Source organism: Entelurus aequoreus, linkage group LG22 (genome assembly GCF_033978785.1).
Source record: "Entelurus aequoreus isolate RoL-2023_Sb linkage group LG22, RoL_Eaeq_v1.1, whole genome shotgun sequence".
Classification (NCBI taxonomy): domain Eukaryota; kingdom Metazoa; phylum Chordata; class Actinopteri; order Syngnathiformes; family Syngnathidae; genus Entelurus; species Entelurus aequoreus.
Window position 1 is genome coordinate 2,296,777 of NC_084752.1, and position 24,897 is coordinate 2,321,673.

At 40.1% G+C, this 24,897-nt stretch overlaps 2 protein-coding genes across 6 annotated transcripts in view; one reads left to right on the forward strand and one right to left on the reverse strand.

The window, feature by feature from the left end:
- LOC133639945 (centlein-like) overlaps positions 1 to 24,897 on the forward strand; it is a 771,455-nt gene that overhangs the window by 238,921 nt on the left and 507,637 nt on the right. Inside the window, exon 6 of one of the 3 annotated variants that reach the window (XM_062033669.1) lies at positions 16,331 to 16,367. The exons of the other annotated variants lie outside the window; for them this stretch is intronic. The gene's annotated coding sequence lies outside the window, so the exon portion shown is untranslated. The remainder of the gene's footprint in view (positions 1 to 16,330; positions 16,368 to 24,897) is intronic. 3 annotated transcript variants of the gene reach the window in all.
- The window catches only part of bnc2 (basonuclin zinc finger protein 2), a 586,671-nt gene that overhangs the window by 230,356 nt on the left and 331,418 nt on the right, over positions 1 to 24,897 (reverse strand). The window lies entirely within an intron of this gene.

Here is a 24,897-nt window from a genome sequence, read left to right on the forward strand (position 1 = left end):
CAAAAAAAAATATATATATATATTTTTTTAATTTTATTTTATTTTTTTATTTGTGGCGGACGTAATTCTTTCGTGGCGGGCCGCCACAAATAAATGAATGTGTGGGAAACACTGAAGGGTGATATTTGCTTATTTTCTGTCTGATAAGATCATTCTTCTCACTGAGCAGATTTTATGTTAGAGTGTTTTACTTGTTTTAAGTGTTTTGCTCCTAAATGATGTCAGTAAGATATTACAGCTTGTTGCTGAGATTTGATGAGCTATATTGAGTAAAACATGCTTGAAACTAGAATATCAACTGTTGTGTCATCAACACTCACAAGTAGAAAACTACTTTTTTAAAGTCATCATTTCTTATTTCAGGCATGAACAAAAAAAAATGTTGCGCAATACAAATCAAACTGAATGACTCCAAATAATCCATAAAGTCAATGCTCATGCAAGGATGCCTACACTCAAGCATTTTATAGGTGTTGTAAAATTAATATCATTGCTCCTCCTGCCATTTATTAATGATGCACGTTCCACAAAAAAAAAAAAAAAAATGACTGAATGACTCAAAATAGTACACTAAGTCAAAGCCCACGCTGAGGCGCTTACACCCACGCGACCTAGCTAGGTGTGATAAAATGAATGCCATCGCTCCATCTCACGGTTATTAATGATGACCGCCAGGTTGCACAATAAAAATAAAACAGAATGAATCAAAATAATCCACAAAACCTACCTGTGCAAGGGCATAAACCCACCCAAATCGGTGTCATAAAATGAATGCCATTTCTCCCCCTGCTAGTTATTAATGGTGGCAACCACCTTGCACAGTAAAAATCTAACCGAGTGACTCAAAATAATCCAGAAAATCTAATCCCATCTCTCCTTTTGCTGGTTATTATTGAGGCCTGCTGTTCAAACAGAATGACTGGAAATAATCCACAAAGTCCATGCAAGGGCGCATACACCCACCCAACTTGGTGTCATAAAATGAATGCTATCTTGTCGCGTATCAAACGTACCCCATCTTTTATGACTTGGTGGTTGTCGCGTACCAAACGTACCCCATCTTCTATGACTTAATGGTTGTCGTGTACCAAACGTACCCCGTCTTTTATGACTTAATGGTTGTCGTGTACCAAACATACCCCGTCTTTTATGACTTAATGGTTGTCACGTACCAAACGTACCCCGTCTTTTATGACTTAATAGTTGTCGTGTACCAAACTTACCCTGTCTTTTATGACTTAATGGTTGTCGCATACCAAACGTACCCCGTCTTTTATGACTTAATGGTTGTCACGTACCAAATGTACCCCGTCTTTTATGACTTAATGGTTGTCACGTACCAAACGTAACCCGTCTCTTATGACTTAATGGTTGTCACGTACCAAACATACCCCGTCTTTTATGACTTAATGGTTGTCGTGTACCAAACTTACCCTGTCTTTTATGACTTAATGGTTGTCGCATACCAAACGTACCCCATCTTTTATGACTTAATGGTTGTCACGTACCAAACGTACCCCGTCTTTTATGACTTAATGGTTGTCACGTACCAAACGTACCCCGTCTTTTATGACTTAATGGTTGTCACGTACCAAACGTACCCCGTCTTTTATGACTTAATGGTTGTCGTGTATCAAACATACCCCGTCTTTTATGACTTAATGGTTGTCACGTACCAAACGTACCCCGTCTTTTATGACTTAATGGTTGTCACGTACCAAACGTACCCCGTCTTTTATGACTTAATGGTTGTCGTGTACCAAACGTACCCCGTCTTTTATGACTTAATGGTTGTCACGTACCAAACGTACCCCGTCTTTTATGACTTAATGGTTGTCGTGTACCAAACGTACCCCGTCTTTTATGACTTAATGGTTGTCGTGTACCAAACATACCCCGTCTTTTATGACTTAATGGTTGTCGTGTACCAAACGTACCCCGTCTTTTATGACTTAATGGTTGTCGTGTACCAAACATACCCCGTATTTTATGACTTAATGGTTGTCGTGTACCAAACGTACCCCGTCGTTTATGACTTGGTGGTTGTCGTGTACCAAACGTACCCCGTCTTTTATGACTTAATGGTTGTCGTGTACCAAATGTACCCCGTCTTTTAAGACTTGGTGGTTGTCGTGTACCAAATGTACCCCGTCTTTTATGACTTGGTGGTTGTCACGTACCAAACGTACCCCATCTTCTATGACTTAATGGTTTTTGTGTACCAAACATACCCCTTCTTTTATGACTTAATGGTTGTCGTGTACCAAACGTACCCCGTCTTTTATGACTTGGTGGTTGTCACGTACCAAACGTACCCCGTCTTTTATGACTTAATGGTTGTCGTGTACCAAATGTACCCCGTCTTTTATGACTTGGTGGTTGTCACGTACCAAACGTACCCCGTCTTTTATGACTTAATGGTTGTCACGTACCAAACGTACCCCGTCTTTTATGACTTAATGGTTGTCACGTACCAAACGTACCCCGTCTTTTATGACTTAATGGTTGTCGTGTACCAAACGTACCCCGTCTTTTATGACTTAATGGTTGTCACGTGCCAAACGTACCCCGTCTTTTATGACTTAATGGTTGTCGTGTACCAAACGTACCCCGTCTTTTATGACTTAATGGTTGTCGTGTATCAAACGTACCCCGTATTTTATGACTTAATGGTTGTCGTGTACCAAACGTACCCCATCTTTTATGACTTAATGGTTGTCGCGTATCAAAAATACACCGTCTTTTATGACTTAATGGTTGTCGTGTACCAAACATACCCCGTCTTTTATGACTTAATGGTTGTCACGTACCAAACATACCCCGTCTATTATGACTTAATGGTTGTCGTGTACCAAACATACCCCGTCTTTTATGACTTAATGGTTGTCACGTACCAAACGTACCCCGTCTTTTATGACTTAATGGTTGTCGTGTACCAAACATACCCTGTCTTTTATGACTTAATGGTTGTCGTGTACCAAACATACCCCGTCTTTTATGACTTAATGGTTGTCGTGTACCAAACGTACCCCGTCTTTTATGACTTAATGGTTGTCACGTATCAAACATACCCCGTATTTTATGACTTAATGGTTGTCGTGTACCAAACGTACCCCGTCTTTTAAGACTTGGTGGTTGTCGCGTATCAAAAATACACCGTCTTTTATGACTTAATGGTTGTCGTGTACCAAACATACCCCGTCTTTTATGACTTAATGGTTGTCACGTACCAAACGTACCCCGTCTTTTATGACTTAATGGTTGTCGTGTATCAAACGTACCCCGTATTTTATGACTTAATGGTTGTCGTGTACCAAACGTACCCCATCTTTTATGACTTAATGGTTGTCGCGTATCAAAAATACACCGTCTTTTATGACTTAATGGTTGTCGTGTACCAAACATACCCCGTCTTTTATGACTTAATGGTTGTCACGTACCAAACATACCCCGTCTTTTATGACTTAATGGTTGTCGTGTACCAAACATACCCCGTCTTTTATGACTTAATGGTTGTCGTGTATCAAACGTACCCCGTATTTTATGACTTAATGGTTGTCGTGTACCAAACGTACCCCATCTTTTATGACTTAATGGTTGTCGCGTATCAAAAATACACCGTCTTTTATGACTTAATGGTTGTCGTGTATCAAACGTACCCCGTATTTTATGACTTAATGGTTGTCGTGTACCAAACGTACCCCATCTTTTATGACTTAATGGTTGTCGCGTATCAAAAATACACCGTCTTTTATGACTTAATGGTTGTCGTGTACCAAACATACCCCGTCTTTTATGACTTAATGGTTGTCACGTACCAAACATACCCCGTCTTTTATGACTTAATGGTTGTCGTGTACCAAACATACCCCGTCTTTTATGACTTAATGGTTGTCGTGTATCAAACGTACCCCGTATTTTATGACTTAATGGTTGTCGTGTACCAAACGTACCCCATCTTTTATGACTTAATGGTTGTCGCGTATCAAAAATACACCGTCTTTTATGACTTAATGGTTGTCGTGTACCAAACATACCCTGTCTTTTATGACTTAATGGTTGTCACGTACCAAACATACCCCGTCTTTTATGACTTAATGGTTGTCGTGTACCAAACATACCCCGTCTTTTATGACTTAATGGTTGTCACGTACCAAACGTACCCCGTCTTTTATGACTTAATGGTTGTCACGTACCAAACGTACCCCGTCTTTTATGACTTAATGGTTGTCACGTACCAAACGTACCCCGTCTTTTATGACTTAATGGTTGTCGTGTACCAAACGTACCCCGTCTTTTATGACTTAATGGTTGTCACGTACCAAACGTACCCCGTCTTTTATGACTTAATGGTTGTCGTGTACCAAACGTACCCCGTCTTTTATGACTTAATGGTTGTCACGTACCAAACGTACCCCGTCTTTTATGACTTAATGGTTGTCGTGTATCAAACGTACCCCGTATTTTATGACTTAATGGTTGTCGTGTACCAAACGTACCCCATCTTTTATGACTTAATGGTTGTCGCGTATCAACAATACACCATCTTTTATGACTTAATGGTTGTCGTGTACCAAACATACCCCGTCTTTTATGACTTAATGGTTGTCACGTACCAAACGTACCCCGTCTTTTATGACTTGGTGGTTGTCGTGTACCAAACATACCCCGTCTTTTATGACTTAATGGTTGTCGTGTACCAAACGTACTCCGTCTTTTATGACTTAATGGTTGTCACGTACCAAACGTACCCCGTCTTCTATGACTTAATGGTTGTCGCGTACCAAACGTCTTCTATGAGTGCGGGCGACATCACGTCAGTGAGAGTGAAGACCATTAAAAGACCATCAGAGTCACCGCCCAGTCCTGTGAGATCAAACAAACCCTCTGGCCTGCTTTACACTCTCCTCCTGATCACTGCGCGGTACACTTAATCCTTCCTCCGCCCCCCCTTGAGGGCCGCGGCGGGGCCCCCCCTCTGCCGGGGGGGCTAAAAAAAGGGGGACGTGGGAGGAGCAGCGTTTGCCACTTGTGCCTGTGCGACAACACATAATACGACTCATCCCCGGGACCCCCACTGGTGCTGGGGAAATGGGCGGGGTCAGGGGAGGTAGGGGGTTAAAGATGGTGGGTGGCGGGGGGGGGGCGCTAAATTAACACTTGACATTCAATATGGTCAGGTCCTTAATTGGCCGGGGCCTTCCTGAAAAGGCAATTTTCTATTCCCCAAACGTGTGTGTGTGTGTGTGTGTGTGTGTGTGTGTGTGTGTGTGTGTGTGTGTGTGTGTGTGTGTGTGTGTGTGTGTGTGTGTGTGTGTGTGTGTGTGTGTGTGTGTGTGTGTGTGTGTGTATATGTGTGTGTGTGTGTGTGTGTGTGTGTGTTGTGGCAATGCTTACTTAATGGCTCTGTTTACACAGTCACCTTTAGGGGCCCTCTGACGGTATGGGGACAACAAAACCAGGTCCCCCAAAGGGAAACCTTTTTAAATGACAGTCAGATCCATTGTGAAGATGCCTAAGTCATTTTTAAGCTTTGGCCCATAAAACATGTTTACTGCACTGTAAAAAAAAAAAAAAAAAATTCTGTAAAAAAAACCTGGTCATCTACTGGCAGCTGCGGCTACCAAACGAAAACCATCAAATTAAAGTAAAACATTGTAAACCAAATAATGATCAAAAACATATTTACAGACATTTTCATGGAACGTTTTGCGGAAAAATATCGTAATTTTACAGATTTTTTTACTAAATTATTAAGATCAACCACCTTTAATAAAGTGACGAAAAATACCTTTTATTCTACAGAGTTTTTCCAAATTGTTACGATCAAACACCTTTAATGAAGTGACAATGCTGGCAGTTCCACAGGAAAATACCATTATTTGACAGTTTTTTTCTGAATTGTTAACATCAACCACCTTTAAGAAAGTGACTAGTTCTTCAAAAAAACACCTTTATTCTACATCATGGGTGTCAAACTCAAATTTGGCATGCTTGATCAACAGCCATACAGGTTACACTGAGGGTAGCCAAATAAAAAACTTTAACACTGTTAGAAATATACGCCACACTGTGAATCCACACCAAACCAGAACCCTTTGCAGTACTAACTCTTCCGGGACGCTACAAGATGTGTATGTGTGTGGGGGTGGTTTGGTGGTAGCGGGGGGTGTATTTTGTAGCGTCCCGGAAGAGTTAGTGCTGCAAAGGATTCTGGGTATTTGTTCTGTTGTGTTTATGTTGTGTTACGGTGCGGATGTTCTCCCGAAATGTGTTTGTCATTCTTGTTTGGTGTGGGTTCACAGTGTGACGTATATTTGTAACAGCATTAACGTTTTTTATACTGGCACCTTCAGTGTGACCTGTATGGCTGTTGATGAAGTATGCGTTGTCACATTACTTGTGACTGGGTCTGAACGTTGTTAGAATGGATGAAAATCGGACGTGACGATAGCTAGTCTTAAAGGTTAATTTGATCAACCTTGGCCCGCGGCTTTGTTCACTTTTACATTTTGGCCCACTCTGTATTTGAGTTTGACACCCCTGTGTTAGATTGTTAGTATGGACATATGCTTTTATATAACAAGCTACATATTTAATGAAAGATAATTAATGTAATTTTACATGAATTTGACAGTAATTTAAGAATTAATTTGGTATTTTTCTGTAAAAAAAAAAAAATAGAAATATACATAGTTTGTCATTACTGGCATGTTACTTAAAATAACAGGCGGATTGTTTATTTACAGATAATGTCTTCAATTCTACAGTTTTATAAACTATTTTTAAAAAAAATAGAAAAATTACAGTAGAAATTTAGAGTAAATTAACCATAAAAATTTGATTTTTTTTTTACAGTGTGGTTAGTTTGAGTGTGAACTATTTTTTATTTATTTTTTTTATTTTTTTTTTAATGTTCCTCCGTAGTCAAATTTGTGTGAATTATGCACAATTATTGAAATTTGGTCCCCATGAACCATATTAACTCTTTTTCCCCCAGGGTCCCCAGTAAGTACGATCAGCACATTACTTCATCAATCCAGAGATGTGTGTGTGTGTGTGTGTGTGTGTGTGTGTGTGTGTGTGTGTGTGTGTGTGTGTGTGTGTGTGTGTGTGTGTGTGTGTGTGTGTGTGTGTGTGTGTGTGTGTGTGTGTGTGTGTGTGTGTGTGTGTGTGTGTGTGTGTGTGTGTGTGTGTGTGTGTGTGTGTGTGTGTGTGTGTGTGTGTGTGTGTGTGTGTGTCACTGAGCCTTGCCCGTATGTGGGCTCTGTACCGAGGATGTCGTTGTGGCTTGTACAGCCCTTTGAGACACTTGTGATTTAGGGCTATATAAATAAACATTGATTGATTGAACTTATTACTATGTGTGTGTACGGTCAAATCTACCTAGCAACAGCGGTCGGTCCTCACAACTACAGAAGTAAAAAAAATGTTTTACTTTGTGTGTTTTGCATTCTGAAGTGAGGTTGCAACTCTCTACTCCCATCTAGTGCTCGATGTATTTTTTTCATCATTCTAGCTATAGTGGAAAGGGGGGCCCTCACAACCTACTAATCAAATGTGGGTCCACACTAATCAAATGTGGGTCCACACGAAGTAGGCAAGACGTGTGTGTGTGTGTGTGTGTGTGTGTGTGTGTGTGTGTGTGTGTGTGTGTGTGTGTGTGTGTGTGTGTGTGTGTGTGTGTGTGTGTGTGTGTGTGTGTGTGCGTGCGTGCGCCAGGTACTTTAAAAGGGAGGTGTTGTCGCAGGATGAGCAACACATGCATATTGCCAATTAAGCCGCCAAATGATGCAATTAGCCGCGTATGACGGGCTATCAATGGGGGGGGGGGGGTGATGCAGTGCGTGACCTCTCGTGACAGTTTTTGTGTGAAAGGAGCGACGCGCTTTGAGAAGAACATCGGGACAAAAGTGAAGAATCTTGTTGGCCTAAATGGGAAATTTAGTTTGGGAAGTATTTTCGCTTGTTGTATGTTAACACACACACACACACATACACACACACACACACACACACACTCTGCGTTGTTGATGTTTTCTCAGCAAATGGCCTGACCTGCCTCTTCCATTGTCGGGAAACACTCAGCCAGCCGTAAGTGGATGGCGAGAGAGCGTCTCCTCCATTGATGCGAGCGACGCTGACTGCTGTTTAATATTTGATGCCATTTAATCTATTTGATATGTTTCCCCCCCAAAACACAACAAGCACCAAAAAAATGCAGATTTGGTTTTCTTTTGTCGGGTTTGTAAAGGCGAGGCGAGAAAAAACAAAAAGGATGGGGCTGAGAGGAGAGGCGAGCGTGAGCTTTTCTTCGGGAGGTCCTTAAGCAGAACACTCCTGTCGTATAGAGGATCTCTGCAATTTTGCACTATAGGTCCCTAAAACAGTAGACTATAGAGGATCTTTGGCTGGTGATTTTGCAGTATACCTCCTTAAAAGGGCAGATAAGTCCGGTCATATAGAGCAGTGGTCCCCAACCTTTTTGTAGCTGCGGACCGGTCAACGCTTGAAAATTTGTCCCACGGACTGGTGGGGGGGGGGGGGGGTATTTAAAAAAAAAAAAAAAAATTGTTTAATTTTTTTTTTTTACATAAATAAATACTATGTGTGCTTACGGACTGTATCCCTGCAGACTGTATTGATCTATATTGATATATAATGTATATATTGTGTATTTTATGTTGATTTCATTAAAAAAAAAAAAAAAAAAAATTTTAATTCTTGTGCGGCCCGGTACCAGTCGGTCCGCGGCCCGGTGGTTGGGGACCACTGATATAGAGGATCTTTGGCTGGTGTTTTTACAGTATACCTCCTTAAAAGGGCAGATAAGTCCTGTCATATAGAGCAGTGGTCCCCAACCACTGGACCGATTGGTACCGGGCCGCGCAAGAAATTAAAAAAAAAAATTTTTTTTATTTTTTTAATTAAATCAACATAAAAACACAATATATACATTATATATCAATATATATCAATACAGTCTGCAGGGATACAGTCCGTAAGCACACATGATGGTATTTCTTTATAAAAAATAAATTAAAAATTTGGGACAAATTTTCAAGCGTTGACAGCTACAGAAAGGTTGGGGACCACTGATATAGAGGATCTTTGGCCGGTGTTTTTGCAGTATACCTCCTTAAAACAGCAGATAAGTCCTGTCATATAAAGGATCTTTGGCTGGTGTTTTTGCAGTACACCTCCTTAAAACGGCAGATAAGTCCTGTCATATAGAGGATCTTTGGCCGGTGTTTTTGCAGTATACTTCCTTAAAACGGCAGATAAGTCCTGTCATATAGAGGATCTTTGGCTGGTGTTTTTGCAGTATACCTCCTTAAAACGGCAGATAAGTCCTGTCATTTAGAGGATCTTTGGCTGGTGTTTTTGCAGTATACTTCCTTAAAACGGCAGATAAGTCCTGTCATGTAAAGGATCTTTGGCTGGTGTTTTTGCAGTATACCAAATATCACCCTTATTTGAAATATATAATCTTACTTAGATTCCAGTTTTTGCAGTGCAGGTTCCATGAACCTTCCGAAAGTCCCACTTAGCTGGTAGGAACTAAAAAAAAAAATTAAAAAAAAGTTCCTGAAGAACTAAATCTACCTGGGTAGTTTTTGGTGGAAACACAGGGAAATGGGAAAGTTCCTGCGGTGGAAAAAAAGGCCCAATGCATTTGGGTTTGTATATTTGCGGCTAAAAACTGGGGGGGGGGGCAAAGGTCATGCAGATTATAAGCGCTGACGTAGAGCTGCAGCGGAATGGGACTTTAACGGAGCGCATGATGACATGGTGGGCTCCCAGAGATCAATGTCTAATAGGCTGAAGTCGCAGAGGCGATGAGAGGCGTGGACTCGGGCCGTGTTGTAAATGCTGTCAGATCTGTGCAAGGAAGCCTAATACCTCTCAGGTTGAAAGCTGTAATAACATCAAGTGAAACTGGAGCTGCCGGGAAGTGCACAGGAGAGTCTGGGGTGTGGTGGTGGTGGTGGGAGGAGGCTTGGGGGGGGGGGGCAGGAAGTGGTTGAAAGTGGTTCAGTGTCAAGGTGTATGCGCACATTGGAAGCGGGGAGGTTGCTGCAGGCATCTGCTGGGCCACCACATGCCTGTCACTGGGTGGTTGACTTTACAGAAATACACTCTATACATTGCTAATGTGCTAAATGACTATTCTAGCTGCAAATGTCCGCTTTTTGGTGCAATATCTACATAGGTGTATAGAGGCCCATTTCCAGCAACTATCACTCCAGTGTTCTAATGGTACAATGTGTTTGCTCATTGGCTCAGAAGGCTAATTGATGATTAGAAAACCCTTGTGCAATCATGTTCACACATCTGAAAACAGTTTAGCTCGTTACAGAAGCTACAAAACTTCCTTTGAGCAGATTGAGTTTCTGGAGCATCACATTTGCGGGGTCAATTCAACGCTCAAAATGGCCAGAAAAAGAGAACTTTCATCTGAAACTCCACAGTCTATTCTTGTTCTTAGAAATGAAGGCTATTCCACCAAATTGTTTGGGTGACCCCAAACTTTTGAACGGTAGTGTACATACTATGCAAATATAAAAAAGGTTGTTGTGAAAAATGAGTTGGACTTTCACAAGAAAAAAGGTCACAATTTCCCAAGAAAAACTTAATTTGGGCAGTATCATAACAAAAGTCGTAACTTTACTCGACGCAGGTCAGACATTTGACAAGAAAAACTGAACATTTGTGCAATGTCATGATAAAAGTTGGGATTTTACTCAACGACAGTCGCAGTTTTACATGAGAAGCTTAACATTTTGGCAATTTTATGAAAAGAGTCGTCATTTTTACTCGACAAAAGTCACAAGTTTATAAGAAAACTTTAAGAATGTTGGCAATTTTATAATAACAATCGGAATTTTACTTGGCAAAATGATGACAAAAGTCATCATTTTACTCCCCCCAAAAAATGTCCACTGTTTTACAAGAACAACACAAAAAATTGCCAATACTGGGATAAAAGTCTGAGTTTTACATGACAAACGTCAACATTTTGCATTAAAAAGTAATAATTTTACATTAAAAAAAAGTAATCATTTTACGAATATAGAGGATCTTTGGCTGGTGTTTTTGCAGTATACCTCCTTAAAACAGCAGATAAGTTCTGTCATATAGAGGATCTTTGGCTGGTGTTTTTGCTGTATACCTCCTTAAAACGGCAGATAAGTCCTGTCATATAGAGGATCTTTGGCTGGTGTTTTTGCTGTATACCTCCTTAAAACGGCAGATAAGTTCTGTCATATAGAGGATCTTTGGCTGGTGTTTTTGCAGTATACCTCCTTAAAAGGGCAGATGAGTCCTGTCATATAAGAAGCTTAACATTTTGGCAATTTTATGAAAGGAGTCGTCATTTTTACTCGACAAAAGTCACGGGTTTATAAGAAAACTTTAAAAATGTTGGCAATGTTATAATAACAATCGGAATTTTACTTGGCAAAATGATGACAAAAGTCATCATTTTACTCCCCCCAAAAAATGTCCACTGTTTTACAAGAACAACACAAAAAATTGCCAATACTGGGATAAAAGTCTGAGTTTTACATGACAAACGTCAACATTTTGCATTAAAAAGTAATAATTTTACATTAAAAAAAGTAATCATTTTACGAATATAGAGGATCTTTGGCTGGTGTTTTTGCAGTATACCTCCTTAAAACGGCAGATGAGTCCTGTCATATAGAGGATCTTTGGCTGGTGTTTTTGCAGTATACCTCCTTAAAAGGGCAGATAAGTCCTGTCATATAGAGGATCTTTGGCTGGTGTTTTTGCTGTATACCTCCTTAAAACGGCAGATGAGTCCTGTCGTATAGAGGATCTTTGGCCGGTGTTTTTGCAGTATACCTCCTTAAAAGGGCAGATAAGTCCTGTTATATAGAGGATCTTTGGCCGGTGTTTTTGCTGTATACCTCCTTAAAACGGCAGATGAGTCCTGTCATATAGAGGATCTTTGGCCGGTGTTTTTGCAGTATACCTCCTTAAAAGGGCAGATAAGTCCTGTCATATAGAGGATCTTTGGCTGGTGTTTTTGCTGTATACCTCCTTAAAACGGCAGATGAGTCCTGTCGTATAGAGGATCTTTGGCCGGTGTTTTTGCAGTATACCTCCTTAAAAGGGCAGATAAGTCCTGTCATATAGAGGATCTTTGGCTGGTGTTTTTGCTGTACACCTCCTTAAAACGGCAGATGAGTCCTGTCATATAAGAAGCTTAACATTTTGGTAATTTTATGAAAAGAGTCGCCATTTTTACTCGACAAAAGTCACGGGTTTATAAGAAAACTTTAAAAATGTTGGCAATGTTATAATAACAATCGGAATTTTACTTGGCAAAATGATGACAAAAGACATCATTTTACTCCCCAGAAAAATGTCCACTGTTTTACAAGAACAACACAAAAAATTGCCAATACTGGGATAAAAGTCTGAGTTTCACATGACAAACGTCAACATTTTGCATTAAAAAGTAATAATTTTACATTAAAAAAAGTAATAATTTTGCAATATTACAGAAACAAAAAGAATATGAGAAATTGTTCCCAATTTTATAAGAAAAAAAGTCGACACATTGTGAGTAAAAGACTGCTTTTAGTTATTTTTTTATTTTTGTTTTTAATTGGTTTTTAATCTTCATTATTTACTTCAATTTATTACAGTATGTCTCTGTTTACATATTTCTTTCTTTATTTGAAATACATTTTGGCCAAAGGGGTTGCGCATTTCAATTTCTTACGCACACTTGTTATTTCATATGTTGACCAGGGTGGGGAGCACTTTTCCTCCAGGGTGTACCCCGCCTTCCGCCCGACTGTAGCTGAGATAGGCTCCAGCGCCCCCCGCGACCCCGAAGGGAATAAGTGGTAGAAAATGGATGGATGGATGGACATACTTTTTGTTTGACTGCTTTTAGATAGTTTTGTGTCATGTTTGTGTGACCTCTCAATTCAATCAATCAATCAATGTTTATTTATATAGCCCTAAAATCACAAGTGTCTCAAAGGGCTGCACAAGCCACGACGACACATACGGGGCAAGGAAAAACTCACCCCAGTGGGACGTCGATGTGTGCGATTGTTCTGTTTATTGCTATTCTGAATGTTGCTGGGTCGAGTTTGGAATTGGAATTGCATTATTTTGGTGGTGTTGTGTATTTTGTTGGATTGATTTAAAAAATAAAATTTAAAAAAAATCACTTAGGCATCTTCAGAATGGATCTGACTATCATTTAAAAAGGTTTATCTTTAGGGGATCTGTTTTTTTGTCCCCATACCGTCAGAGGTCCCCTAAAGGTGACTGTGTAAAGAGAGCCATGTCCCCATTAAGTAAGCATGGCCACAACACACACACACACACACACACACACACACACACACACACACACACACACACACACACACACACACACACACACACACACACACACACACACACACGACAAACGTAACAGAACACACACACACGCAGGAGTGTTTCATTGCACACACACATTGGACACATGCGGCAGAACACACACACACACACACACACACACACACACACACACACACACACACACACACACACACACACACACACACACACAAAAAGCCACCCAGGCCAGGAAAACATGAGCTGTGGGACGCCGAGGCGGCCGCATTTAACAGCGACCATTAAATGTTATTAATCCAGCAGCGCAAACATGTCGAGAGGGTGCAAACAAACGCTTACACATGTTGTAACAACACACAAACACACAAACACACACACACACACACACACACACAAAGTAGCTAATGAGAGGCTGCTGTTGTCGGGACACCATGTGTGCAAAGTACAGTGTGTGTGTGTGTGTGTGTGTGTGTGTGTCTAGTGGCATGTACCACCAAGCAAAGATCTTCTCGATGACAGGAGCGCTCTGCTGTTTTGTAAGGATCGAAGGCTACACTGCAAAGCAGCTTTAGACAAAGATCCTCTATATTTGTGTCCACTGTAGAGGACGGGATGTGTAACTTTGACAAAGAACTAGACCCCCAAAAAATGTCCACTGCACAGGACACTTGATTTTAAAGAGGATATGAGAGGACTAATCTGCAGTTTTGTTAAGGACATACTGCAAAAAATGTTATAGACAAAGATCCTCTATATTTGTGTCCACTGTAGAGGACGGGATGTGTAACTTTGACAAAGAACTAGACCCCCAAAAAATGTCCACTGCACAGGACACTTGGTTCTAAGGAGGATATGAGAGGACTAATCTGCTGTTTTTAAGGACCTACTGCAAAAAAAACGCTACACACAAAGATCCTCTATATTTGTGTCCACTGTAGAGGACGAGATTTGAAACTCTGACAAAGAACTAGACCCCCAAAAAATGTCCACTGCACAGGACACTTGATTTTAAAGAGGATATGAGAGGACTAATCTGCGGTTTTGTTAAGGACATACTGCAAAAAATGTTATAGACAAAGATCCTCTATATTTGTGTCCACTGTAGAGGACAAGATTTGTAACTCTGACAAAGAACTAGACCCCCAAAAATGTCCACTGCACAGGACACTTGGTTCTAAGGAGGATATGAGAGGACTTATCTGCGTTTTGTTAAGGACATACTGCAAAAAATGTTATAGACAAAGATCCTCTATATTTGTGTCCACTGTAGAGCATGAGATGTGTAACTCTGACAAATAACTAGACCCCAAAAAATGTCCACTGCACAGGACACTTGGTTCTCAGGAGGATATGAGAGGACTAATCTGCGGTTTTTAAGGACCTACTACAAAAAAAAGCTATAGACAAAGATCCTTTATATTTGTGTCCACTGTAGAGGACAAGATGTGTAACTCTGACAAAGAACTAAACCCCAAAAAATGTCCACTGCACAGGACACTTGGTTCTCAGGAGGATATGAGAGGACTAATCTGCAGTTTTTAAGGACCTACTACAAAAACCGCTCTAGACAAAGATCCTCTATATTTGTGTCCACTGTAGAGGATGAGATGTGTAACTCTGACAAAGAACTAGACCCCAAAAAATGTCCACTGCACAGGACACTTGGTTCTCAGGAGGATATGAGAGGACTAATCTGCTGTTTTTAAGGACATACTGCAAAAAAAAACGCTATAGACAAAGATCCTCTATATTTGTGTCCACTGTAGAGGATGAGAATTGTAACTCTGACAAAGAACTAAACCCCCAAAAATGTCCACTGCACAGGACACTTGGTTCTAAGGAGGATATGAGAGGACTAATCTGCTGTTTTTAAGGACCTACTGCAAAAAACTCTATAGACAAAGATCCTCTATATTTGTGTCCACTGTAGAGGATGAGATGTGTAACTCTGACATAGAACTAAACCCCCAAAAATGTCCACTGCACAGGACACTTGGTTCTAAGGAGGATATGAGAGGACTAATCTGCGGTTTTTAAGGACCTACTGCAAAAAATGTTATAGACAAAGATCCTCTATATTTGGATCCACTGCAAAGGAAAGGGTAATTTACTCTGACAAAGAACTCGACCCACACACATGTCCACTGCACAGGACACTTGGTTCTCAGGAGGATATGAGAGGACTAATCTGCTCTTATAGTGCTAAAAGGATACAAACAAAGATCCTCTATACGACAAGGGTTCTCTTCTCCAGAACTAGTGGCCATCACTTGGCCTTTGCAAGCAAGAAAGAAGAGAGAAAAGATGCAGCCTCTCACCTGCCAAAGACAAACTAATTCACCTGCACGTGTAAAAGTGGAAGATTAAGAGGAGCAGGTGAGTCCAGAGGAAAATGGCCATCATTACCAGAAGTGGAAATAATCACCATGATGATGATGGCTTGAACAATAATAAAACATCCAGGCCGAGTGCTCTCCCCCCCCCCAAGAACAGTGGCGGTATTAGTCACAGCACAACAAGTCAAATGAAAGCTTTGCTGCCCTGAGAGCTCGTCCTCCTTCCTCCTTCCTCCTCCTCCTCCCTCCTTCCTCCTCGCTGCTGATGGGGCAAATTGGCAGACAGAAAGGTCCTTAAAGACACATAAGAAAAAGCAACAAAAAAAAAGCTGCCCATCGATTTTGCCCGTCGCGTTGTCTCGCCTGGGAGGACAAAATAACAGGAGTTGAGGAATAACAGGAAAAGGGAGAAGCCGGCGTGAAAGTATGCCCGGGTTCCTGTCACTTAGCGCGGGGGTCACGAGCGCTGTCACCTTCGCTACCCCCCCCCCCCCCCACACCCCCCCCCCCCCCCCCTCTCTCTCGCAACAATGTCTCAGACGTCTTAAAAAACGTTTCCTCTCTCTAAAAAAAAAAATGACATGTGATTCCTCTCTCCGCTCCAGGACGCTGGCTTGTTGACCTCCCAGAACAAATACCTCTGTAAGTGTGTGTGTGTGTGTGTGTGTGTGTGTGTGTGTGTGTGTGTGTGTGTGTGTGTGTGTGTGTGTGTGTGTTGTGTGTTTGTGTGTGTGTGTGTGTGTGTGTGTGTGTGTGTGTGTGTGTGTGTGTGTGTGTGTGTGTGTGTGTGTGTGTGTGTGTGTGTGTGTGTGTGTGTGTGTGTGAGGGGCTCATTAGCTTGCTACAGCAGGGTGGTGACATCCTGAGCGACACACACACACACACACACACACACACTTTCTCCTCACACTTCTTTCACTGGACAACAACTAACCAAAGCCAAAAACCTAAGGTAGCACAATTCCTGCTATAAAAAGAGCAAATAAATTATTATAAATGGGTTTTTTTAGACATACACTACCGTTCAAAAGTTTGGGGTCACCCAAACAATTTAGTGGAATAGCCTTCATTTCTAAGAACAAGAATAGACTGTGGAGTTTCAGATGAAAGTTCTCTTTTTCTGGCCATTTTGAGCGTTTAATTGAGCCCACAAATGTGATGCTCCAGAAACTCAATCTGCTCAAAGGAAGGTCAAACAGTGGACATTTTTTGGGGGAGTAAAATGATGACTTTTGTCATCATTTTGCCAAGTAAAATTCCAATTGTTATTATAACATTGCCAACATTTTTAAAGTTTTCTTATAAACCCGTGACTTTTGTCGAGTAAAAATGGCGACTCCTTTCATAAAATTGCCAAAATGTTAAGCTTCTCATGTAAAACTGCGACTGTCGTTGAGTAAAATCCCAACTTTTATCATGACATTGCACAAATGTTCGGTTTTTCTTGTCAAATGTTTGACCTGCGTCAAGTAAAGTTACGACTTTTGTTATGATACTGCCCAAATTAAGTTTTTCTTGGGAAATTGTGACCTTTTTTCTTGTAAAAGTCCAACTCATTTTTCACAACAAGCTTTTTTATATTTGCATAGTATGTACACTACCGTTCAAAAGTTTGGGGTCACCCAAACAATTTAGTGGACTAGCCTTCATTTCTAAGAACAAGAATAGACTGTCGAGTTTCAGATGAAAGTTCTCTTTTTCTGGCCATTTTGAGCGTTTAATTGAGCCCACAAATGTGATGCTCCAGAAACTCAATCTGCTCAAAGGAAGGTCAGTTTTGTAGCTTCTGTAAGGAGCTAAAGTGTTTTCAGATGTGTGAACATGATTGCACAAGGGTTTTCTAATCATCAATTAGCCTTCTGAGCCAATGAGCAAACACATTGTAGCATTAGAACACTGGAGTGATAGTTGCTGGAAATGGGCCTATGTAGATATTGCACCAAAAAGCGGACATTTGCAGCTAGAATAGTCATTTAGCACATTAGCAATGTATAGAGTGTATTTCTTTCAAGTTAAGACTAGTTTAAAGTTATCTTCATTGAAAAATAAGGACATTTTAGTGTGACCCCAAACTTTTGAACGGTAGTGTAAATACCCTGAAGTAGTAAATGCCGACCTAAGCATTTATAATAACGTTAAATAACAATCATTGCATCCGGTCTCCCCTAGAGGGGGTTCGGGGGGGTCCTCTCCAAGGTTTCTCATAGTCATTCACATCAACGTCCCACTGGGGTTGTGAGTTTTTCCTTGCCCTTATGTGGGCTCTGTACCGCGGGTGTCGTGGTGGCTTGTGCAGACCTTTGAGACATTTGTGATTTAGGGCTATATAAATTCATTGATTGATTGGAAACGCTTTCTAGTAAGAATTTCCTATTTTCATCATGTTTCATGGGGGAAAAATTAGGGGGGTGCCTGTTTGCATAATGTTTATGTTTTATGTAGCATTAATTGGGGGGGGTGGACCTCACAAAATGTAGGGTGCATTGCCAGAACACACACACACACACTTTCTCCTCACACTTCTTTCACTGGACAAAAACTAACCAAAGCCAAAAACCTAAGGTAGCACAATTCCCGCTATAGCAATAAAAAGAGCAAATTAATTATTATAAAAAATTTTTTTTTTTTACATAAAAACCCTGAAGTAGTAAATGCCGACCTAAGCATTTTTATTACAAACCTGGGCAAACTAAGGCCCCGGGGGGCCACATGCGGCCCGTCGAGCTTTTCAATCTGGCCCACCGGACATTCCCAAATCATTTTTTTTAGAAACCCTGCAACAGGAGAGCAAACCGCATCCTCAGGGACTCATCCCACCCAGGTCACCACTGGCTTGAACTCTTGCCCTCAGTGAGCCGTTATAAGAGCATCAAAGCAAGGACAAATAGACTGAAAAACAGTTTATATTAGAGATGTCCGATAATATCGATAAATGCGTTAAAATGTAATATCGGAAATTATCGGTATCGGTTTTTTTATTATCAGTATCGTTTTTTTTTTGGGTTTTTTTGTTGTTTTTTTTTGTTTTTTTATTAAATCCACATAAAAAATACAAGATACACTTACAATTAGTGCACCAAGCCAAAAAACCTCCCTCCCCCATTTACACTCATTCACACAAAAGGGTTGTTTCTTTCTGTTATTAATATTCTGCTTCCTACATTATATATCAATATATATCAATACAGTCTGCAAGGGATACAGTCCGTAAGCACACATGATTGTGCGTGCTGCTGCTCCACTAATAGTACTAACCTTTAACACTTCATTTTACTCATTTTCATTCATTACTAGTTTCTATGTAACTGTTTTTATATTGTTTTACTTTCTTTTTTATTCAAGAAAATGTTTTTAATTTATTTATCTTATTTTATTTGATTCATTTTTTAAAAAAGTACCTTATCTTCACCATACCTGGTTGTCCAAATTAGGCATAATAATGTGTTAATTCCACGACGGTATATATCGGTTGATATCGGTATCGGTTGATATCGGTATCGGTAATTAAAGAGTTGGACAATATCGGCATATCGGATATCGGCAAAAAGCCATTATCGGACATCCCTAGTTTCTATCCTAGAGCTGTTTTTGCCCTAAACTCTGCACTTACCTGAACACTCACCACTTTATTACTTGCTTACCTCTGATAAAGATCTACTGTGCAATATGTTTTTTTTTTTTAACATTTTATTATGTTTTTAAATTTTAAATTGTTTTATTATTGTTGTTGTCTTAACACTATTTCATGTAGGTTTGTTTTAAAAGCACTGAGCTTTTAAACTTTATTGATCCCTGGGGGAAATTCATCAAATATCAGATATATCAGATTGTAGGTGGCTTTATTTTGTACCCTTCGCGTTCATATTTCACTGTTTGTTGCATTTTTGTTGCGTTTCACTTGATTGTAAAATATGTCGATGGAAAGGGGGTGTGACATTCATATTTTGTCAATATTCAGTGTTTTATCCTTCATAGAAAAATTTACAATTCCATTACGTTTTTTAAGGCGGTCTGTCATAACGTTTTTAGCATTCAATCAGACATTATTGTGAGGTTTTCTATTAGTGTTCCTAAAAATAGATATACCGGCCCCCAGACACATTTTTTTCTCTAAATGTGGCCCCCGAGTCAAAATAATTGCCCAGGTCTGATTTATAATAACGTTAAATAACAATCATTGGAAACGCTTTCTAGTAAGAATTTCCTATTTTCATCATGTTTCATGGGGGCAAAATTAAGGGGGGTGCCTGTTTGCATAATGTTTATGTTTATGTAGCATTAATTGGGGGGCGGACCTCACAAAATTTAGGGTGCGATATGCAAAAGGGGGTCAAACATGTTGTAGTATAGGGCTACTAGTTGTGGTGTGGAATTTAGGGTGGGCGGTCCTCGTTGGAGCAAAATTAAGGGTGGGTGCCAGTTTGTTATTTTCAAAGAAACAAGAAATACCGTACGTCTTTTTAAGGACAATGGTGTAGCATCAACTGGGGAGTGGAGGCGGTCACCATGGGGGGGAAAAAAATTAAGGGTGAGCCGCAAGTTTCCATTTTTAAAAGCAGAAAAGAAAGAAAGTTGAACGGGGCCAGTCCCCACGGGGCCAACATTTAGGGTGGGCTGCCACTTTTACTTTTCAAAGAAACAAGAAATACCGTACGTCTTTTTAAGGAGAATGGTGCAGCGTCAAGTCGAGATGGGGGACAAAATCAAGGGTGAGCCTCAATTGTCCATTTTTAAAAGAAGAAGAGATATAAGAGATAAAAATAAAAGCGGAAAATAGTAATGGTGTAGCATTAACGGGGGCGCGGCCAGTCCACACCGGGGCAACACTTAGGGTGGGCTGCAATGGTCAATTTGCAAAAGAAGTAAACAACGTAGCAGTGGTGCTCCTGGTCATGGTGCAGCAGCAAGTGTGCACCGTCCCCACGGGGGGCAAAATTAAGGATGAACCTCAATCTTGCATTTTTACAAGAAGAAAAGAAAGCGGCATATATAAGCAGTGTTTATGGGGAAAGGTGGGTGGTCAGTTTAAATTCACAAAAAATGGTACGGCATCATGGGTCGGGGTGGTCGCCTGAGGGGCAGAATTAAGGGTGGGTGCCAATTTTCAATTTTAAAAAAATACAGTATTAGCACACCTGCAGACAATCTAACATTAACAACAATCATTAAAAAAAACACTTTTTATGGAGGATTCCCTATTTTTTGGACTGGAAAAGGTGTAGCAAGAGTGGGAAGTGGTCCCCATTGGGGGGAAAAATATAGATAAATATGCTGCTACACTGCAAAAAGTCAGTGTTCAAAAACAAGAAAAAATATATAAAAATGAGGGGTATTTTATTTGAATTAAGCAAAATTATCTGCCAATAGAACAAGAGAATTTGGCTTGTCAAGACTTTCCAAAACAAGTAAAATTAGCTAACCTCAATGAACCCAAAAATACCTTCAAATAAGTATATTCTCACTAATAACAAGTGCACTTTTCTTGGTAGAAAAAAAAAATTAGAATAATGTAAAATTTAAAAATATTCTTAAATTAAGTAAATTATTTTTTTTCATTCTTGAAATAAGAAATGATGACTTTAAAAAAGCAGTTTTCTACTTGTGAGTGTTGATGACACAACAGTTGATATTCTAGTTTCAAGCATGTTTTACTCAATATAGCTCATCAAATCTCAGCAACAAGCTGTAATATCTTACTGACATCATTTAGGACAAAAAACCCTTAAAACAAGTAAAACACTCTAACATCAAATCTGCTTAGTGAGAAGAATGATCTTATCAGACAGAAAATAAGCAAATATCACCCTTATTTGAGATATTTCATCTTAGATTTCACTTTTTGCAGTGTAATAGTTTGGCATTAAGGGAGGGGTGCTCTCCATGGGGGAAATATCAAGGGTGGGCACCTATTTTCCATATCTAGCGTAGAAGTCGTACTACCTAAAATGGTGTACATCAACGCTCCCCCTCCCTTACTTTGCTCCCCACCTCCCATACCCGTCTAGTCCTCATAACGACGCATGAAAGCAATTAACACATTTCAGCTCGGGCGGAACACGGAAGAATGAATAATGGATCGCCGAGTGTTACGTTAAAAAAAAAACGACGAAGCCCCGCCCACAGGACGTATACGCGCTACAGTTCCACCCACAGGTTTGGACCCCGTTTTTTACATCATCAACGTGACTCATACGGGTTTCATCGTAAGGAAAACAAACAAGATGCTACCAGGCGTCCAATCAGGTGACAGTCATTTAATATTTCTGATCTTCTGCCTAGCAACAGCGTATTTCCGCACTGACACACGACATTTAGTCCTTCTAAAAACAACCGCCTCTGTCCGAGTGCCTTCTTGTTGTAAACCGCCATCTCAGGACTACAACTGTGTGGTTGGGTCATGTCTCTCACTCTTGAGCAAGGCACCAGACCCCCTAAATACCCTGACTTGACTCTGATTCCAACCAATCCCGCCAGTAAACGACATCAGACCGTCTCGCCGACTTCTCTCCACAACATTTTCCTAAAAACATCACACGGCATTTTGCAGCTCCCGTCACATAGAGGATCTTTGATCAGCTTTTTTTTTTTTTTTTTTAGCAATCCTTAAAAACAGCACAGCCCTCCTGTCTCACATGGTGCATCTTTGACTCGGGGAAACGGAAAATGTGGCCCCCAGAACTGCCTTGCAGGTCTAGTCGGTACTCGAGCAGCAGCATTTTGTCAATATATTTGGACACAAATTGCAAATTGGCACAAAAATAAGGGTGAAATGAATAAAAGATGGTGGATTAAGAAGGAATAAATGTAATCCTGGAAGCGTGCGCGTGAGTATACGCCGCCGCGCTGATTGCAATAATTCTTTTTATGCCTTTCCGTCCGCTTTAAGAGGCCGAGGTGAGTTTTTACGTCTCGACGGCGTGGACGTTTAGCCACAGCCGCGTCTTCTGTGGGCAAAAGGTGACATGAGAGTAGAAGTATAGAAGAAAGTCAGCAACGTGCGTCTTTTCCCTGCAAATCTCCTCTTTCACCTCGCCGCTCTCCTCCAGCTCCTCTCAGCCAAGGCCAGCCAAGAGACACTTCACCTCGCACCCGCACACACGCAGCCCGCGCCAACACACACACACACACACACACACACACACACACACACACACACACACACACACTACCATACACTCATTGCACGCTCTCCTCACTCTTGTACTAACTGGCATGGCACACAAGTATTTAGCCACCCACTCAGAAAAATACATGGCAAGAGACACAAACTTGGTGCAACCACGCACACACACACACACACACACACACACACACACACAATTGACACTAGATAGGCATTCCATATGCTCCATGTGCAACGACCCATCAAAGTCAGACATGGAAATAATAACAGCATACCGACACACACACACACACACACTCAGTGTGGATAATTCTGCACATATGCATCAAACCTCTGCTGCTCAGTCATGAGAATACATATGCAGCACATATGTAACACACACACACACTCGGAGTGTATCGGGGGCATTACCACTAACATGTTGCTCTCTTTAAGAGCATCTTTACGGCTTATATGGACAGATTATTTATTTTAAAATATGCAAACAAATGCATCACACACATATATACGTGTGTATATATATATATATATATATATATATATATATATATATATATATATATATATATATATATATATATATATATATATATATATATATATATATATATATAATTTAGACAAGCAGAAAGATTTTGTCCAGATTTTTTTCTGCAGAACTTGAAAAAGATTTAAGTGTATAGTGACAAAATATTTAGTCATGCATTTTTAACATATTAAGATGAAAAATTTGACTTTTATCACTCCTGTTATTTAATTTTATAGTATTTTGTAAAAAAACAAAACAAAACAAAAAACACCTGTAAAACATGCAGACATTATTGACTTCTGCATCTTCAATGTTATTTTACAAAAATACAAATTTTTTCTTAAATGCATTCTTGGGAAATGAATTAGGTGCAGCATTTATTAGTGGATTTAAATGCTCCTTCGTGGATAAAAAGGGGATGCTTTAGGGGGGGGGGTAAGGGGGTGGGGGGTTGCAACAGTACCTCTTCCAGGTATCGGACCATAGTCGACCTGTCGCACTTGATGGGAAGCCGCTTTACAGCACCCTTGCAGGGGGGAGGGAGGGAAGGGGAAACGCTTTATTTTTTTATTTTTAAAGGGATAACGCGTGCACACACAGTCGTGGCCTGCGGCTTACTGCACACCCTAAAAAAAAGTGCGTTCCGTAATGGACAAAAACCACAAAAAAAAAATCTTTAAACTTTGCAAATGGGATCGATTTTGTGTAAGCAATAAACGATCTTTGCACGGAGAAAACAATCAATCCGTCCTATTCCACATTTTTAAATGTTGGTCTTTCCTGCAATAATAATATTTACCCTCTCTATTTTATTTAAACATCCTCTCAGGATGCAACCTAATCGAAGACAATTCATTGATGGATCGATTTAAAAACACGCGCTTTTATTTACGAGGCCCTTTTTTTTTTAAATGCCAAGCATGCGCTTCGTTTAAAAGGCTTTAAATGTTGTTTTTGAGTTAATACTAGAAAATATATTCAATTTGCACTCGCTCTTTACCCCTCAGATAATGCTGACAATTAATTATGATTGCTTTTGATTATGGAATAAAAGAAGAATCGGTTAAAAACTGCACGAGTTGTCATCTTTACGCACGGTCGGTCCCTCAATTGATGCCATAAATAAAAATGAACATTCCTCCACAAATGGTCTTATTTTATTGCTTTACTCGCATGCATGGAATTTGTCGATGCCTTTAATCATTTTCGTGATTTCCAACCATGCACGTCACTTATCGATATCATTTAAGGCCTTTTTGGATCTTTTATTTCTAAACGAAAGCACCCAGTTCTTATTATCCCTATAATAAAAGAAATGTGCATTTTTACACCACCTTTTTTTTTTTGCAGGTTCTTTAAGTCCACCTGTTCACTTTAATTTGCATTAAACTACTTTATTCTGCACCAACAATACGTTCATGCGTAATTCGGTCATTTTAATATAAACATGGACAAAGTGGACTATATGGGTGGCATTCAAAGTTGCTTTTTTCCTGCACCCCTTTAACGCCACATGGTTA